Source organism: Lepisma saccharinum, chromosome 2, assembly GCF_977018435.1.
Source record: "Lepisma saccharinum chromosome 2, izLepSacc3.1, whole genome shotgun sequence".
NCBI lineage: Eukaryota > Metazoa > Arthropoda > Insecta > Zygentoma > Lepismatidae > Lepisma > Lepisma saccharinum.
Genome location: NC_139230.1, coordinates 145,273,905 through 145,294,017, shown reverse-complemented (window position 1 = coordinate 145,294,017; position 20,113 = coordinate 145,273,905). Strand labels below are relative to the sequence as shown.

Below are 20,113 nucleotides of genomic sequence, written 5' to 3'. Positions count from 1 at the left end.
GATAGCTTATGATTAAAATAATTTTATTATTATATTATTTCACAGATGGGTGTTCCGACGAAGAAGAGAGCTCTGTGGAATGCAACTCAGCTGTTAAGAGCGATGCTTGCTGTAACTTTGATAAAAGCCTTATTTATAAGTATACTATGTACTTAGATGAATGGACAATAATGCAAAAACCATTATATTAACTCATACAAAATGGAACCCTGGGAATAAATACTTTATCTTTTTAAATTCCACTGTCAAAGTAATTGTTAACCTTTTCTTCCTCATGTTCTTGCACCTTTTATTTGTATTGTTATTTACAATGTTAATCTGACGGCAAATGGTAATATGTGAAATGGAATTGAATATTACAGAATAAAACATATTCTCTGGGCTTCTTCACATCTTACGAGGTGGGCTTTATTTTGAACAGAGAAGTACAAAATAGGTCTAGAAGATATATTTTCGCTTTTACGTTACAAAACCAAGGGAAATACTGAAATTTAAGTGTGACAGTATTATTTTATAGACATCATAGTAAACGGCACTGTAGTTTCTTATTTTTGCGATGATCGCTAATATTTTAAAATTAGTTGAGCCATAATGCTGAGGTAAACCACCTTTTCTTTTCAAACAACGCAATAAATGGATCTACTTACTTCAATATGATCGATATTTTTATTTGACGTGGTATGAAATTCAGAACAGACCAAACATTTGATAAATAAGAAAAACTACCCAATGAAATTACTGCCAAAAATGCACATTTGTGGATGAGCGACAATCCAAATTTTCCACCGGCATTGAAGAAAATATATATCCTACAGCTATAATGAATAGTGAGATATATTGTTGCCGATCCATTTTATTCATTACCATATTCGTGTCCTTTCAAGGCCTTCCTTGATGGCGTAGTGGTAACGTTGTCGCCTTATAATCCCGGGTTCGTTACCTGGTGGAGGCACATGGCACAGTGGTTGGGATCCCACTTTTTCTAGTCCAGAATAGCCTTTCTGTGCATAAAGTGGATTAAAACCAACAAATCAAACATTGTGTATTTCAATTGCAGTTTTTCACTCTAATAGGTCCGGAAATAAAATCATTTTTGGTGAAACATGTACGTACAGGAATATTAGTCAGTGTCATTACGTGATACGTGTTTCTTGACTTACATAAATTATTTTTAATCTCTTCTTTGTGATTAAGTGTATCTTGTATAGTTACAGAAATACATTCCCATGCTTTGTAACACATTAACGTGAAGCATTATTCCTCATGTTCGAGACATATTACAGAAACTCCGACAACAATGATTAACGATTATTCTCCAGGTGTTTTTGTATTTCTTAGAAATATGTATATATATTTTTCATTATTTATAAAATATTACACATATTTTCTGACTAAATGCATTCATTTCCTTGTGTACTTTCAGGAGTAGTGTTATACGAACGCCCACCATCTCGCAAGATTGTTGATGAAAACGAAGGCAACATGACCGTGTCTCAGATAATGGCAGTGGTCGTCTTCCTCTGGTTTATGCTCACAAGCTTATTCTATATGGGTTACATGTGCTACCGTGTTGTAAGTTTCACGTCTTTTTTCAAATTTTAAGACATTAAGTAGAAAATTATAAGAACACTGGTAGCTATGTGGTGACGTTTGTGTATGTACAACAAAATACGTACTAACTAACTTCTTATTGTAGAGTTTCAATCGCAAAATTCAATAGCAGTTGTACACATATACATACGTGATACTTATAAACACATCATACAAATACCCGTATATACACACATATGTGTGTGTGTGTGTTTGTGTATGAGAGAGAGAGAGAGAGAGAGAGAGAGAGAGAGAGAGAGAGAGAGAGTAATGCAGTTTAAAAACAGGAGGAACACAAAGAAGTTCCTTTTCGAAAGACTATACTTAGAAGTTTGACTTCATTAAAAATATATGGCTGACGGTTGTGTTAATATTTTTAGGAGAATTAATAACCTGGCAGTATACACTTCCTGATCTGTTAGTTCGCTTGTTGTGCCTGTGCTTCTATCGTGCAAAAGCTATAACGTGCCTAATTCAGTTCAATTATTGCAGGGAGGTTCATACTTGGTAAGTCAAATTCCTGTATGTTAACATTACTTCAGGTGATTCATAATTGTTGTTTATTGTTAATTTAATACATTGTATATTGGTGTGCACATATACTTCACTGTAAAGAAATGATAATGGTTTTCGGATTTTAGTCAATTTGTAACACTGTAATATTTTAATTTGCTTCAAAACTGAATTTTTCATTCCAGCTCACATGATAATATTTGGTTATAATAATTATGCAAAAAGCTATAAAACATTTCCAATACATAATACTGCACAACACACTATTTCGAACTCATTTAAACTGAATTCCATGCAATATCCAATTATAATAACGACGTGAGCTTTGGAATCTGAAAAAAACGTGTAAGCATTTTGCAAAGGGTTTAACTTCATAGATAATATGAGAACACAGTGATGCGTAGAACGAGAAACACTATTCCATGGTTGAGCTTTTTATCATTCAATATGAAAATTTCACTGCTCTACACATAGGTTCCGAAGAATTTTGCCGTAAATAGCAGTTTAATGTGCATCTATTTCAATCATCCATTGTGTCGTTTAGCTACCAATATAGGGATCCTAGGTTTGAATCCTTCTTAGTCATGGAAGGATTGCGTTTATTTTCTGCATCATCTATTTCATGTAATCTTCATTCAACTTTATCGTCCCGACTAATCTATAGAGGGAGAATGCGAAAGGAATACAAATAATATGTAGTACAGAGGGCCAACAAGGAAAGGGGGGAACTATGGCGCAGACTGTGCCATGGAAATTTTTGGCGGGGATTTTTTCTTAAAATAATATAAAATTCAACGGTTATATATTTTTCTAAAATATATTAAGCAGATTACGTCTCAGGTGCACCATATTTACTCTATTAGATGAATAAAAGTAAATCAATTAACAATTGTTGTTATAGAAATAACAATTTGCAGACAGCCAAGGGAATTGTAGCGGGTAATATGTATTATCGGCGCGGGGTTTGAATCCCGCTCGGGCTTGGTTGTTTGTGAATGTCCATTCATCAATTTCATCATTTCATCACTCATCCCCATCTTCGCAAATTAGCCAAGAGGCACAAAACGCGAAGTAAAATAAACTAAATAAATAAATAAATAAATCAATCTTACATATTACGGTTGGCGATTGAAACTTGAATGTTGGGATGACAATATCCAACCCTTGAATATCAGTGTCAAGTCTAGATTATGATGGGAATTTTAGTTAACGGGAATTGAGCAGTAAATGGGAGGGGGATATCTAACTCTTGTGTATTACTATTACGTCTTAGGCTGTTGCGGAATTTATGGTTTTGAGACTGAGATTTTATTTTTGATGGGACAATATCCACTCTTCAACATGAACAGTAAGCTTAAAATTGGCATGGCAATTTTGGTGGGAGGATTGATTTTAAATTTGAGGGAGGGGGCGAGTGCTTGATGAAGAGTTGAATCTTTGATTGTCACGGAATTTCAGTGGTGGTGGGAGGTTTCCAACATTATATTAATATTTTTTGCAAGCCTGCAAATAAATGAATGTGAAAATGTTCTTGCTCGCTTCGCTCGCAATAGTGTGTTACAAGAGTGCATGTTTGGCGATTTGATGAGCTGATTGTTTCGAATTGCATTGTAAGTGCATTACGATGCATGAAGAAAATTTTTGATGTTGATTAATAATACCATTTCTTGAAATGCAATGCTTAGTGTTTGTATACGGGTTCATTTGCAGCAGGTGTGTGTCATTTGGATGATGTAGTTCTATTAACAATATTATTTTGTATTATTGATTCCCTGTATACCGTAATAGTTGTACAATCACGGTCACTTCTGGGTTGTAAGGATACAATTCACTTTCGATAGAATCGTTACAACCCGCAAGTGTCCGTGACTGTATTAAGTGTATTTCATAATAACACCTAGCATATTATCCGATAAATCAGAAAAATAAATAATGTCAAAGTCGCATTTCTATATTCAAGTTACAGGACTATTATACTGCAGCAAGTGAATTTTGCACTTAACATAATATTCATGTAATTATTGCTATGGACTACTAAAATAATTATAGGAAAGTTGCCTAAATAGTACAGGTTTGCAAATAGCACCACTGCACTGGCCTAAAAACCAATGTATTGAACATTGATAAAAACTGGTGGCAGTATATGGATTCTCAGGCATGCCCAAGAACACCAACTGTCAGTTGTAGCTGTTGGTGAAGTGATAGGCCAACGCCTATGCGCATTTGAAGAAAACACCTGTCCTTAATGCTATTTTTGCACCTTTTCATAATGATATAGGAGACGAGTGAGTTATATTTTTTAACTTTATTTATTTGTCACATTTGTCAATTCTGTTAGATTCATTTTAACCACATTTGCATTGTGATATGCTTACGAAGTCAGGCAGGGAAAATGTTTTATTTCAAAATGGCGGAAGCTCCTAAATCGCACCACGTCGCGTCTGCTCAAATCGCACCGCATTTCGCTACTAAAACTGTACGAACATTCGCGTTTGTACAGAGACAGGGTCCTTCATCCTCATCGCAGGCAAGAGATTACAAAAAGAAACAGATGAAAGGGCTCAAAAAAACAACCTGTGTATTTCAAGATCTCAAGACTTCCAAGGGAGAGAACAAAACTTAACTATAAGAAGAGAAGAATCTCATCCATGAGGCCTACAATTAGATCTAAGAAATGTTGTGACCAAGGTAAAACCCAAGCTGAAAATGACACACAATGGTATTGCTTTCTATGCGGAAAAACTGTGGAAGAAAAGATGGTGCAATGCATCGATTGCAAGAAATGGGTACACGGTTCGTGTTCTGACCTCTAAAACGAGGAACTGCATTTCTACATTTGTGATGTTTGCGAACAAACTACAGTCCAATGTTGTGCTTACTTTTCCAGCTTCAAAATTATTGTCGAGAATACGTTTACTTGTTTATCACTTTCCATTTTTTTATTTCTTACACTGAAGAACTGATGTATCACATATGATTGGAATAATTGTGGCTCTAAATGAACATACTGCCAATAGAAAACCTGTCACTGTATTTTGTAGTATTTGAGCCATCGAAGCATGTTCTTTCTACATCTTTTAAACAGCGGTGCGATTTGGGCTCCCTATGGTGCGATTTAGGAGACCAGTTGACTAAATCGCACCATTTGCAAGAGTTTGAAATTCCATATTTTTCTGGTACTTCCAATTGGAATAAAATTTTCCAAAGACATATGAAGAGAGGTAGAAGTTCCCTTTACGAGCTGGCATATCAAAAACTTACGTCATGTCACTTGTTTTGCAGCTATGCCCATTTATTTGAAAACTGATGCGATTTGTACAACTTTCCCATATATTTACCCAAGCACAGGGGGCGACTTCTTTAAGGAGGCACCTTATTATATTCTTTCGCCGGCCTTAGTAACTTCTAGCTAGGGTTCTGTATATGTCTGTGAAACAGTAATTGAATTGGTCACACGAGCAAGCCAATTTTGGTTACCAGACAACTGCAGCACGTTATTTGGTTTGACCAGATTGCATTCTATCTTAAGTTCTATTACAACAGGGTCGGCGCCAGGAAATCTCGACCGAGTGGGCAGGAACTATATATTAGTAAATTAGGGTGGGCAAGTAGGGAAGGCATTATATGAGTTTGAAAAAAACATATTCACCCTATGTCATTCCCAACACTGATTCTTTGTATTCTTTTCCCTTTCCGTATATGTGTTCTTGTTTAGTTATTTCTGGCATTCTTTCTCTTCCCATATTATCCCCCAAATTTTCTCTCGTTCCATTCTTCAGTGGCGCAGGAACGGGGGGAGGGTACAGGGGTATATTGTATCCCCCCAATTTTTGAAGGGGTACTGTACCCCCTAAATTCGTAAACTCCCTCCCCCTCAGATAATTTGACGAAGGCAAGGCTCTACTGATAAAAGAACCTATTTTCAATTCGCTCAATAAAAAAAGTTTATATTGCTTATAACTTACAAGCATTATCTTCCTTGCCACAGAAATTCAAACCAAACCATTGTAAACTTATTCTACTACATTGTGTTTGCTACCAGTTAGTTCACTGACCTGTGTTCGAAGTTTGGAAAACTCTCTAAGATGAAAATTGTTTAAAATGTGTGGGGAACGATGGAATCAGGTAAAGTTTACTCTTAGAAAATCACACTCCACGCGAATGCTCTCTTGCATAAGGGGGGTACACTCTTCTAAAGAAGTGGTCGCGTCAATTTGAAGATAACATACAAATCTTCATCAGAAGAGTATATGACTGACCTCCTTTTCTTTTGGATGTTTCAAATGGAATTTTCCGAAACGAAATACTTACACAAACGAGGCGAGACACGACAGACCAACTTGAAAGGTACAATGTACTGCTGTACCTCACCCATAATTTTCATAGCTTTGTAAGAGAAAACTATACTTCTTAAACCTATTTATTAAGAGATTTTTTTGAAAAAGAGAGATGGTACGGAGACAAAAAAAGTCTGTGTTTCCTCTCAATTTTCTAGACGAGACTGAAATAAATCTCTGCAAAATCAAAGCGAGACGATCATTGATGCCCGAGACGATCTCGTTCGAAACTCTATCATATTTGAAGAAATTGCTTAAAATAAATTTAAATTACTATTTATCTTATCCAGACATATCAAGCTTATATCTTATTGATTTTTTTCAAATAAGCCGTATATTTTGTTTACTGTAGTTGCAAAGTTAATCCATTAGCGAGCCTATGCTGCCTGGTTTCATCTATTGAGGATAAAATTCCATATTTGGACCATTCGCAGGATCAAAACAAGATGTAAAGCAGAAAAACATTATAATGAAATTTTTTTGCTTTAATAACATATTGTACGCTGTGAAAGTTTGATTCTTGACACAATGTACGTGATTACAAGGGGTGATCGACACAATGTACGTGTTGCTTATATTAAATATTTCGTGGGCCAGGACGAGATACCTCGCCTTGTAATTAAGGGGTCCCACATGCACAGTCATTTGCATTCCAAACTGTAGATACAGTCTCGATTAGCTTATCTGAGCATGAAGTAAATGTAGAATAAGTTTTAATAACTTCTGAGTGGAAATCGAAATAAAAATAAGCACAAAAAAGAACGAGAAAGATCTCACCACACAGAAGACGAGATGAGGCTGTGACAATTCTCGACTCGTCGCATCGCGATATCATCCCTATGTGTAATTAAATGTATCATAGATAATAAAACAGGAATAAATTTGTGATTTTATAAAAAAAAGGGAGGAAACTTGGTTTTACCTATGTATTAGGTATACTTAGAATTGGACATTAATTGTTTAAAATCTAATTTTGTTTGAATGCAACACAGACACAACGCATTTTAAGTTAAACTCTAAAGTCGCATGTAAGACAATTACATGAGTCAAATGAATGCACAAAATAAAAAAGACTCACTGCAGCTTCTATGGTTTGCCAGTTGGCTTGTCAAGGACACTGTGATACATAGACTTGATCTAACTTCTTGCAAATTTTTCTGCATGAAAACAATGCACTGGGGGTCTAAGGAAAGGAAAACTAGGTTTAAGTGATATCTCTAATCAGTGAAGGTTAGTTTTGTGGCATTGATCCCGCTTTCACATTCAGCTATGGATATTGGTAGATTTTGGTTGGATTCTTTGAGTGAGCTGAAATTGTTTGATTGATTGATTTGATTTATTTTACTTCGCATCTGCCACTTCTGGCAAATCGCGAAGATGAGGATTACTCATGATATAATAATGAAGGGACACTCACAAATAACACCCATCCCAGGCCGGGATTCGAACATCTGGCGTCGTAGCGCCTTATGCTAGTCACTCCGCCAAGGAGGTCGGCGAGGTGGGAATGTGTTTTGGATTTTCTTTGTAGATGCGAAAACCTTTAACTGTGACGCGCACATGCTTCTGCTTACATTAAAGTTCACCTTTTAACTTAAACGAGGAATTGACATGTCACCCTAAAAGACACGCATGTATCTACATTTAATAATATTACACATGAAAAGAAACCTTGGCCGGCTCTTCATATGGTCCACCAAAGATTGAAAAGGAGAAAGAAAACAAGTTTCCAGCGTATGATTTTCCTTGTTTGCTCTGAGATCTGAAGGATTTCGATTTTGTACATGAAATAAATGATACAGTAGTACTTTCAGTGCTTGCAGAGCGTCATTAGGTAAAGTATAGTTACTGTATTTTCCGGCGTATAAGACGCACTTTTTCCCTTTAAAAATAGGCCTGAAAAACAGGGTGAGTCTTATATGAAACTGAACTGAATGGAACTCTACAACTGTGATATATTCAACAATATGGTTCAATATTCTGAGAGTTGCAGATGATAATTCCTAGTTGGGATGGCTCAAGATAGAGGAGGGGAGAATCCTCCTTACCCCCTTTAATCTCACCTGCATTAAAATGAATAGATGTAGCTTTGTTCGCAATTTTCACATTTCGAACTCTTGATTTTCCGTTCCATTATATTAAAAATGAGCCCAGAACAAGGTTCAGAGCTTTCTATGTTTTGGAATGTTATCTGGTCTTAGGAGCTGTTTCTAAAGAACCATAAATTCTAAGAAAAACAAAGAAATAAAAATTATTTATGCAATTTTTTAAAACAAGAAATTCGTGTGTACTGTTCCGCCGCAACCGAATTGCGCACACTTTAGATCGAGGATTGCCCACAAAACTCACTGACCTGTTTTGCGCACAGATTTTGATCAAACGTTGTCACTTTGATAGGTTTAAAGTCTGTGCGCAAAACTGCTTTTTTTCTAGACAAGAAGAGAGAGAGAAATTAGAAATAAAATAATAAATCTCTTAAGAAAAACTCAATATGCTGACCAAGGCAGAAATCTATTTTATTATAAAACATAAACTAAAAGTAACGTTTCAACCGTCTAGCAAGGTCTTCTTCAGACTCTGCACCAAGTACAAATTTGGACCCCTTGATTACAACCCGACGGCATAACCACTACGCCGTCGGGAAGGCTAATTTGTCCTTGACATTTGGTCTAAGAAAAGTGTTCTCTATATTTAATTATTGCAAGATGAAGCACCCGAGAAATATAAATTTGTGTCTGATGTTTTAAAATTTCTTTAAAATAATTGCCATGATGATGACAAAAGCACGTTGGTTATTTGCAGTAACAATGTTAAAGATGATGGAAATATCCTAAGCCTTGTTTTCCTAGGCCTATTTGAGATTGATTGCTAGATATTAGGTTATTTTACGTCGATTTTCTGCCATTTTCGGCTAATCGCGGCAATGAGGGTGAGTGATAATATTATGAAATTGATGAAGCGACACTCACAAAGAACAATCATCCCGAAACCGGGATTCGAACCCGTAACCACTCCACCACGAAGGTCCGCTCTACGCCTATCTGAATTGAAATTGGTTTATTTAAGGACACTCACACACGCAGCATAGTTCTACAAGTCAGTGGTGCAGGAACGTTTTTCATTAGGGGGGGGGGGGTACAAAATTCAGCCTCCCATATATATATATATATATATATATACATATACATAGACACACACACACATATACTACTTCAAAGGTAGTACCTATAGGTATAATGTTGTGAAGGCATCTGAAATATTCCATTTTAGAACAGCACACGAATTTCCTGTTATTTTTAATTAAAAAATAAATAATTTTTTATTTATTTCTTTTTCTTAGTATTTATGGTCATTTTAAAAACAGATTTTACCAGATAACAATTCCGAAAAATATAAAGCTGTGGACCTTGTTCATGGGCGGATTTTGAATTTAACGAAACGGAATATCAGGAGTTCGAAATGTGAAAATTGCGAACAAAGATACATCTATTAATTCTTAATGCAGGGTGAGATTAAAGGGGGTGAGGAGGATTCCCCCTCTCCTCTATCTTCAGCCATCCCAACCAGGAATAATCGTCTCTCACCAACTGGATATAGAAACTATGTTATTGAATATACCGTAAGAGGTCTAAGTTTGGAATATTTGTAAAACATTTGAAAAAGCATTTATTTGTAACATAATTATTTGTACCTGACTTTCTTCAAGCACTGAAAGTACTATCATTACATATACAAAACTGAAATCCATCAGATCTCAGAGCAAGCAAGGAAAGCCAAACGCTCGAAAGTTGTTTTATTTTTCGTTTCAATCTTCTGTGGACAATATGAAGAGCCGGTCAAGGTTTCTTTTCGTATTTAATGATGGTATTAAATGCATATACATGCGTGTTTTAAGGTGACTTGTCGATTTCTCGTTTACGTGAAAAGGTGAACTTTAATGTAAGCAAAATCATGTGCGCGTCACAGTTAAATATTTTCGCATCTACAAAGAAAATACAAAACACATTCCCACCTCGCCGGCCTCCTTGGCGGAGTGATTAGCATAGCGTTCTACGACGTCAGAGGTCCCCGGTTCGAATTCCGGCCTGGGCATGGGTGTTATTTGTGAGTGTCCCTTCATCAATTTCATCATATCATCACTCATCCTCATCTTCGCGATTAGCCAGAAGTGGCAGAAATGCGAAGTAAAATAAACGAAATCACTCAATCAAGCATTCCCATCTCGCTCGAAGACCTTGTGAATTCAATCCAAAATTTACCAATATCTACCAGCCGAATGTGAGATGCCATAAACTTAACTTTAACTGAATAGAAAAATCATTTAGAAGTTGTAAACATACTTTTCCATTCCTTATACCCCCAGTGCATTGCTTTCATGCTGAAAAATTTGCACGAAATTAAATGAAGTCTAGTCTAGATAACACAGTGCCCTTGACAAGCCAACTGGCAAACCATAGGACCTGCAGTGAGTCTAATTTATCCCGTGCATTCATTTGACTAATGTAATTTTCTTCCAGTTTGACTTTAGGGTTTAACTTCAAATGGCGTTGTGATTGTGTTGCATTTGATATTAAAATTAGATTTTAAGCGATTAATGTCCAGCTCTAAGTACTATATCTAATACTTAGGTAAAAGTAAGTTGTCGTCCTCTGATAAAATCACAAATTGCATCCTGTTCTAATGTCTAGGAAAGGGGAACCTTGTCACAGCCTCATCTTGTTTCCTGTGTGGTGAGGTCCTTCTCATTCTTGTTTATTCTTTTCTTTTCTTTCGGTGTCCACTCAGAAGTTGTTAAAACTTATTCTATGTATATTCATTTCATGGGTTAATCAAGACTGAATCTGCAGTTTAAAGTGGAATCCAAAGCTCTGTGCATGTTAAACCTTTCAATTACAAGGCGAGATATCTCGTCCAGACCCACGAAATGTTTAGTATAAGCAACAGGTACATTGTGTCACCACTCAATGTTTCACAACGTATATATCATTAAAGCAAAACTTTTCTTAATAACGTTTTTCTGCTTTATATTTTGATTCGATGTTGTGAACCGTCGAAATACGGAATTATATCCTAAATAGATTAAACCGGGCAGCACAGGCTCGCAATTGTTACTAATGCATTAACTTTGCAATTACAGTTAACAAAATACACATTTTGAAAAAAAAGAAGTCAATAAATTATACGCTTGGTATGTCTGGATAAGACACACAGTAATTTAAATTTATTATTATGAATTTCTTCAAATATGATACCAGAGTTTCGAACAAGATCGTCTCGGACATAAAGTATCGCCTCGCTTAGATTTTGCAGAGATTTATTTCAGTGTAGTTTCGAAATTTGAGAGGAAACACAGACTTTTCTTGTCTCAGTATCATCTCTATGTTCAAAAATCTCTTAATATATAGGTTTAAGTATAGTTCTTCCTCTTACAAATTTATGAAAATTATGGGTGGAAGTACAGGAGTACATTGTATCCCCCAAGTTGGTCTAGCGTGTCTCGTCTCGTTTGTGTAAGTATTTCCTTTCGGAAAATTCCATTTGAAAAATCAAAAGAAAAGATCAGTCATATACTCTTCTGATGAAGATTTATATATTATCTTTGAATCGACGCGACCACTTCTTTAGAAATGTATACCCCCTTTACGCAAAGGAGCATTCATCTGGAGCGTGATTTTCTGAGAGGAAACTTTATCTGATTCCATCGTTTCACAGAAATTTTACACAATTTTTATCTCCTTAAAGAGGTTTCCAAGAACACAGGTCAATGAACTAACTACATAGTAGCAAGCACGATGTAGTAGAATAAGTTTACAATGGTTTGAATTTCTGTGGTAGCTAAGTAAGATAAATTAGATAATGCTTGTAAGTTATAAACAATATACCTATACCTTTTGTATTGAGCGAATTGAAAATATGTTCCTTTAACAGTAGCACCTTGCGTCTGTCAAATTATCTAAGGAGGGTACAGGGGGTACAACGGGATTTACGGATTTAGGGGGACACAGTACCCCCTTCAAAAAATTGAGGGGGTACTGTACTGTAGCCTTACTGTGCATAAAGTGGACTTAAAACACCAACTCAACAACAACAACAACAATTCCCAGATTTTATCAGAACTACTCAATCATCCTTGAGAACAGATTTCTATGGTAACTGCCCCGTGGCGGAGTTGTTAGCACATCGCGCTATACGGCGTGAGGGGTCCCGGGTTCGAATCCCGACCTGGGCATGGATTTGTGAATGCCCATTCATCAATTTCATCATATCATCACTCATCCCCATCTTCGCAAATTAGCGAAAAGTGGCACAAAATCGAAGTAAAATTAACCAAATAGAAAATAATAATCTATATTATGACTGCATGAACTATCTGGGAGGACATCGCTCGTTTTTCTTTCCGCGAAGATAAAACGTTAAAATACAGACTAAAAATTAATATCACAACCTGTTTAGACAACAACAACAACAACAAAAAAAAATGCTAGAAGTATTTCTTGATCCAAAAGGAAATGCATACATGTTTTGCGTAAATATTTCGAAAACATTGATATTTGTTAAAAATTGTTTCAGCGAGTATTTTTAAAAAAATATAATAGACAATAAGATAACAATTCACAAGTCGATTAACAGTATAAATTACAATAGAAGCGTTTATTTCTGTCCAAAGTTCGATGTACTTTTCTACCTGAATTCTCACCTTTTCAAGGAACAACAAACACTTTTAAGAATATTCCTGCATACGATAGTTATGGTTTTACAATACAAGAAATTGAATACAATACAAATTGAAACTGCATGTAAATTTGGTGGATCTCTTATTTCGTTGATTTATGTTCATATTTCTTTGGGTTCAACAAGAGACAAAAACAATATTAGACTTTGCAGGAAACGGTTCTGTAATTATTTTCAATGATGAGAAGAAATTAATAAACACATGCACAAATGCTAGACAAATATTATGTCAGTTCTTACATTTGACTTTTTGCAAATAGAGTGCAATTTCAATTTAGAAATTTCAAAATAGTAAGAGAAGGGTTTCAAACTAAATTAAATCTGCGTGATATGTTTTGGTTATATCAGACATGTCTCAGTGTCTCCGTAACCCGAAGGAAATAAATGCAGGTTTCCGTCAATTATGAACGAATTCTGTGATGGGAGACAAGTATTTTACTCCATGTTTCAACTAAGGGGAGTTGCTTGCATACTCTCAATTGGGCATTGTCATATTTGGAGGGAGGGGCATGCCTAAGTATCATGAAAAGGGATGACATTTTTATATCCTAACGAACAAAAAAGATTGAGCAACATAAAATAAATCCTTCAATAATATCCTTCCCAAACTGCCGAAAAATATAAGTAAAACGTTTAGCACGAAAACGTTAATAGTTACCAGGCGTCTTTGACATTGGAATCTGCCGTCACTGAGAACAGAGTCACAGACATCTTGATAACAGGTCGATGATTTTAATTTGCAAATAACGTTAACACACATCAGCTAAAGAAGCAGTGGCAGCGATACCGGTTTTCTATCCTGCCCTGCAGAAATGAATAAGGGAGCCCTATATAAATCAAGGCTCATTCTTTCCCTGTAGTTTCCAGTACGTTAGTTTCTTTACACATGAAAAATATCGAAGCTTCGATAACATTGTTGATACGCAAGGAAATCGAATAAATAAAATATCAACAATATTTTAATATTTTACTTAGGAAGGTAGACATTTTTTTGTACTTCGCAAAAACACTAGATAAAAAAAATGGGAACCCCTTGAGTATTGAATGATTTCTTCGATTTCGAAGTCCTTATTGTTTTATGTCAATTTTCATATTAAGTTTCTTAGAGGAAAATGTTTCATGTTCTTTACATTAAGGAACATATGTTCCATTATGACCATGGTGGAAAGAGGTCCCGGGTTCGATACCCGGTGGAGGCACATAATGGTTCGGATCACACTTTAAACCGTATATCCAGTCCCGATTAGCCGTACTGTGCATAAAGTGGACTTAAAACACCAACTCAACCAACTACGACCCCAGTAGATGGTATCACCGCTAACGTCAATCGCTGCGTGGGTGGTCTTTAATTTGCACGTACTTATAACTAATTTGCACGGGTTTTAATTAATTCGCATGTACTTAGAATTCATTTGCAAGTATTTAGAATACTTTACATTTATGTATTTGCATGTTTATAACTTTTTATGAATATATAATTATTTATTTTATGAAAAATATGTATATAGAAGGTAATTAGAGGTACTAAACGCTATGCATATGGTTTTATATTTATTACTGCAAAGTATGTAATGTATAAAATGTTAATAGTAATGTTTATAGTATTGAAAATAAGAGTTTATGGTTTATGAACCGCTTTGAATGGTGTTAATGGGTGTAGGTACAGGTCCAATTACGATTGGGGACGGTCCCGGTACTCGAACCCGCGATATGCAACGGTAATATTTATTGTGTACTATGTAATAATGTTATATTGCATGTAATATATTGAGCGGAGACGAACTATGTATAACGTGTGAACTGAGTCTGATGCCAGACAGACAAGGGTGAACTCCGCGCAGGTAGAGGAGAAAGGAATTTGGGGGTGCGGTCAAGGTCAAATGACGTCACAACGTCAGAACAAAGACGAACCCAATTGACCAATCAGAGAACGCGTCGGTAGATTTTCAGAACCGGTTTTTTTCCAAGGTTAACCAGTACGCAAGAACAGGGGAAAGCTATGCAACGCTGTAGGGCATGCGAAGGGATTGATCCAGACAACAAAGGATGTCTGGAAATGCACAGCAAGGGTCAAATCTCCGAAGCTATGCGTTGCTTGTAGAACCGGTTTCCGCCGCCAATTAATATTCAGCTCAGGGTTGCCCCAAGGCACAGGACGCTTTAGCGCAGGTTTTTTTTATCTGTACTATGAAGAAGGGTGAGCTATCAGGGACTGGGCCTACAGTTTTCACCATTTGCTTTTATCACGGGGTAACGAACCTAGGACCCTTTGATTATTGATTTAGGTAGTAAATGTATGTTACTGTGTGCTATTTAACTTAATTTTGAGTTTATTTTTTACCAAATTTTGACTTTATGTCAAACATTTTCACAGCTTATCCTTATTTTTACAAAAATAACACTATTTGTACTATTCAGGCAACATTTTTTATTAAATTTTGGACTTGCAAAGACATTTTTCAACTTTTAATTTATTATTTTACAATTTTATGTTAATTTTTTACCAAAATAACACTATTTATACTATTCAGGCAACATTTTTTTATTAAATTTTGGACTCACAAAGATATTTTTACAACTTTTTAACTTATTATTTTACAATTTTATACCTATTTTTAACCTAAATAACACTATTTGTACTATTAAGGAAAGATTTTTAGTTAAATTTTGGACACAGACATTTTTTCAACTTTTTAAGTTATTATTTTACAACTTTATGTTAATTTCTTTACCAAAATAACACTATTTGTACTATTCAGGCAACATTTTTTATTAAATTTTGGACTCGCAAAGATATTTTTTCAACTTTTTAAGTTATTATTTTACAACTTTGTTAATTTTTTTACCAAAATTACACTATTTGTACTATTCAGGCAACATTTTTTATTAAATTTTGGACTCACAAAGACATTTTTTCAACTTTTAATTTATTATTTTACAACTTTATGTTAATTTTTTACCAAAATAACACTATTTGTACTATTCAGGCAACATTTTGTTATTAAATTTTGGACTCACAAAGACATTTTTTTTTCAACTTCTATCTGTTTATTTCACAAGTTCAGGCTTATTATTACTCAAATAACACTATTTATACTATTCAGGCAAAATTTTTTATTAACTTTTGGACTCACAAAGATATTTTTTCAACTTTTTAAGTTATTATTTTACAACTTTATGTTAATTTTTTACCAAAATAACACTATTTGTACTATTCAGGCAACATTTTGTTATTAAATTTTGGACTCACAAAGACATTTTTTTCAACTTTTAACTTATTATTTTAGAACTTTATGTTAATTTTTTACCAAAATAACACTATTTGTACTATTCAGGCAACATTTTTTATTAAATTTTGGACTCACAAAGATATTTTTATAACTTTTTAATTTATTATTTTACAATTTTATACCTATTTTTACCAAAATAACACTATTTATACTATTCAGGAAAGATTTTTAGTTATATTTTCGACACACAAAGTGTGAGTTCTCAACTTTTATCTGTTTATTTCACAAGTTTATTCTAATATTTACTCAAATAACACGATTTGAACGTGTTTTTTATTACATTTTGGACACACACACTTACACAGACACACACACACAGAGAGAGAGAGAGAGAGAGAGAGGGAGAGAGAGAGAGAGAGAGAGAGAGAGAGAGAGAGATTTTCCAAGTTTACAGGATTATTCTCCACGTTTACTCAAATAACACAATTTAAATGTGTTTTGAATTAAATTTTGTACACACGAAGTGTGTTTCGTCAAGTTTTACCCTTTTATTTTACAAGTTTAGGCTTAATATTACTCAAATAACACAATTTAATCCAGTCAGGAAGGATTTGTTATTATATTTTGGATGCAAAAGTATGTTTTGGCAAGTTCTACCCTTTTATTTTTCAAGTTTAGGCTTATTATTACTCAAATAACAACGAAAGTTTGTTTATTTTAGAGTTTGCTGAGTATTTTGTTACTTTTATACTAGGTAAAGTTTTCTAAATATACCAGATAGAGCTCTATATACTTTTGTTTTTGCTATTTTGGAGATGATGCGATCAGCACCACTCTCCATCTGCTTTTTATTTTATGTACCCAATATTATTTTGAGGCTTAGTGAATTCTAGAGCCTATTTATGCAGGAGAGAGGGCTTGAAAATTTTGATCTCAGACAACCCACAACTATTTGTCAGAGTATTTTAAAGGATATTTTATACTTATTATGTGCCACTAGAATATCAAAGCTTGCTTAATTTTTATGTCTGTAACGCATTTATTGTATTTCTAGCTAAGGCTTACTGGATAAAGTACACGAAATGTTTATCATTTCGACTATTTGCTTTTATACGAGGCCAAATTTTTAGTGTAACGAAAATTATTGTGTGTCTATAAAGACTGAAATCCCTTTCCCGATGGGTCCATAACTGGACGCTTACCAACATTGTTTCTTTTCTTTTTTTAAAAAAAAATATATAACCATTTATCAATGTATTGACAATTCACAGGACAAGACGAAGTTCACAGACGACTGGCTATATGGACCATAGGTCCACTTGCTAAAGTTTTTTCTATGCTAGAAGAATAATTTAGCCTTATAGCCTTTTTCAAGGTATTTTAGAAGTATTACTGGTTTTTTGGGTGCATCAAAACTTGGGTTATTTCCATTTGGTTTATTATACGAGGCTACAATCACTATCTGAACACTGAAATCCTCAGATTGAAACTAAAAGCTCAGGCTGTAACTAGGGACTTAGTATGTATATCGATAATTTATAGGACAACACGAACCTTACAAAGGATTGTAGGTGACGTAGGACCACACGCCAGAGCCTTGTTAATCTTCAAGAAGCATTTACAGCTAATGCTACGAGGAAATGAGGTTGATTTTTTACTGTTTCATAAGAATGCTACCTTTTATACACCCAATATTTGCTTTTTCAAGTAACTACATGTACCAGAAGTACTTACAGGTCAACTCTAACTACACTTCGATTTATGTAAATGTGGCAAGAACTATATTTCTGAGGAAATATGCAAAAGCAGATTACCCGATTAAAGTATCTGAAAAACAGATTATTCTATGTAAGTATATTTTTATTGACTGGATTATTTAACAGATCAAACAGGAAGACTGCAAAATTCATTAAATGTAGTTCTATAGTATAGGTGGTTTCAGAGATATAAAAAAAAACAAATATAAGATTTCGCTTTTTTTTTTTTTGCTTCTGAGGCTAATCGCGACGCTAAGGGTAAATGGCGAGGAAATGTAACGGAGGACAAACAGTCCCAAAAGTTATGGGCTGCATGTAAGTTAATACCACAGTGATATTACAGTAGGTGTAGGTTCTACCACCAGAACTTTTCTATCATAATAATACTGGTTATGCTGTACTGTTAGCTATAGATGCTGATATTTGAGAAACTTAAAAGGTTATTTGCAAAATTTTAAGATAAATAATAATCTGTTAGACTGTAAACATATTTTATATCCATTCTGCAAAAGATCCGATGACAAAATTTAAAAATTGTTATCGCCCAGACTGGCACTCGAACCCTGGTCAGATAGGTTAAAAGCCTAACGCTATACCAACTAAGCTATCTGGGCACAAGGTATTCTTTTTTTGAAAAGTTTGTTATGTTAAGAAATATAATTGAGAACACTCTTGATCTGGTTCGACAGAGAAGGAGACAACATTTCCAAATTTTTTATAGACTGGGTGTATTTTTCCACTATAGAGGCCTTCACTATATGTAATTCGAAACGCTAAAGTTCAGCTAGCTTCCAAAATTGAGGTAAAGATTGTGTTTGGCGAGATTAACAAGTTACAATTATATCCAGTTACGGACAAATAAAGCTAAAACTCTCAGATTTACTGTACTAGCCAAGTTTTAGTAACATTTTCTTCACTATAGTACTAATACCAAAGAAATAGATATATTTTATTTATAATTTGACAAAATGTACTAGTATTTAATTCACAAAGTTAGGTAAAAAACAGTATTTTTAAAAAAATATTGTTACTGCCTTCAAATTTTATGTTATTTAGCCACTAACAACTGGTTTACACTCTTTGGCATCCTTTAAATAGGAAAAGAAGGAATTATTTGTTTAGTATTTATACTAGTTTATATTTATTTAAGAAAACAATTCTACAGTTTAACTTAATTTTTAACAAATTGTTACTAATTTATATATCAAAGTTATGTTATTTAGAGAGTATGAAGGCGTATAAAGTTAATATTTGTACTTATCAGTGCAACTATCAATTATATTTTACACACAAAAGATAATGTATACAGTTAAATCACTTGAATCAGAGAATAATATTTTACAGTAATGGATTCATTCAGCACTAGTCAGTACTTTTATACATCAGAAAGTTTTTTTAATTTTCTATTATGCATGCTATTTTGTGCTATTCTTAAAATGTATTTCTAAGGCAAACTGGTTTAATTTTCTGCTTATAATGGAAAGTTGACATAGTTTTCGCACAATGCATTGTACATTTGTTATATTCACTACTTACAATGCAAATATTATGCTTATTTAATGTATAACTAACTAACTCTCTAGCCTTCTTAAACCCGAAGGTTCATGGCTGCAGCAACACATGCCTTTCATCTGTTCCTGTCCTGAGCAAGATCTATATACTCCTTTCCATCCCTACCAATTTCCTTTAGATCCATCTCTACATTATCCCTCCATTTTGTTTTGGTCTTTCTATTGGTCTTTTACCATCAGGTTTCCCAACAAGAATCCTGTATACTCTTCTTTCCTCTCCCATTTGTACCACATGATCTACACATCTAAGTCTTCTTGATTTAATCATTCTAATAATATCTGGACATGAATACAAATTATGTACTTCTAAATTATGTAATCTTCTCCATTCATTTATCTCCTCATCTGTTTTAGGCCCAAATATTTTCCTAAGGATCTTATTT

At 34.3% G+C, this 20,113-nt stretch overlaps 1 long non-coding RNA gene across 1 annotated transcript in view; it reads left to right on the top strand.

Moving 5' to 3' along the window:
• Positions 1-20,113, top strand: part of LOC145984526 (uncharacterized) — a 49,948-nt gene that overhangs the window by 7,565 nt on the left and 22,270 nt on the right. Inside the window, exon 2 of the long non-coding RNA XR_014441344.1 lies at positions 1,424-1,572. This is a non-coding gene — a long non-coding RNA (uncharacterized LOC145984526). The remainder of the gene's footprint in view (positions 1-1,423; positions 1,573-20,113) is intronic.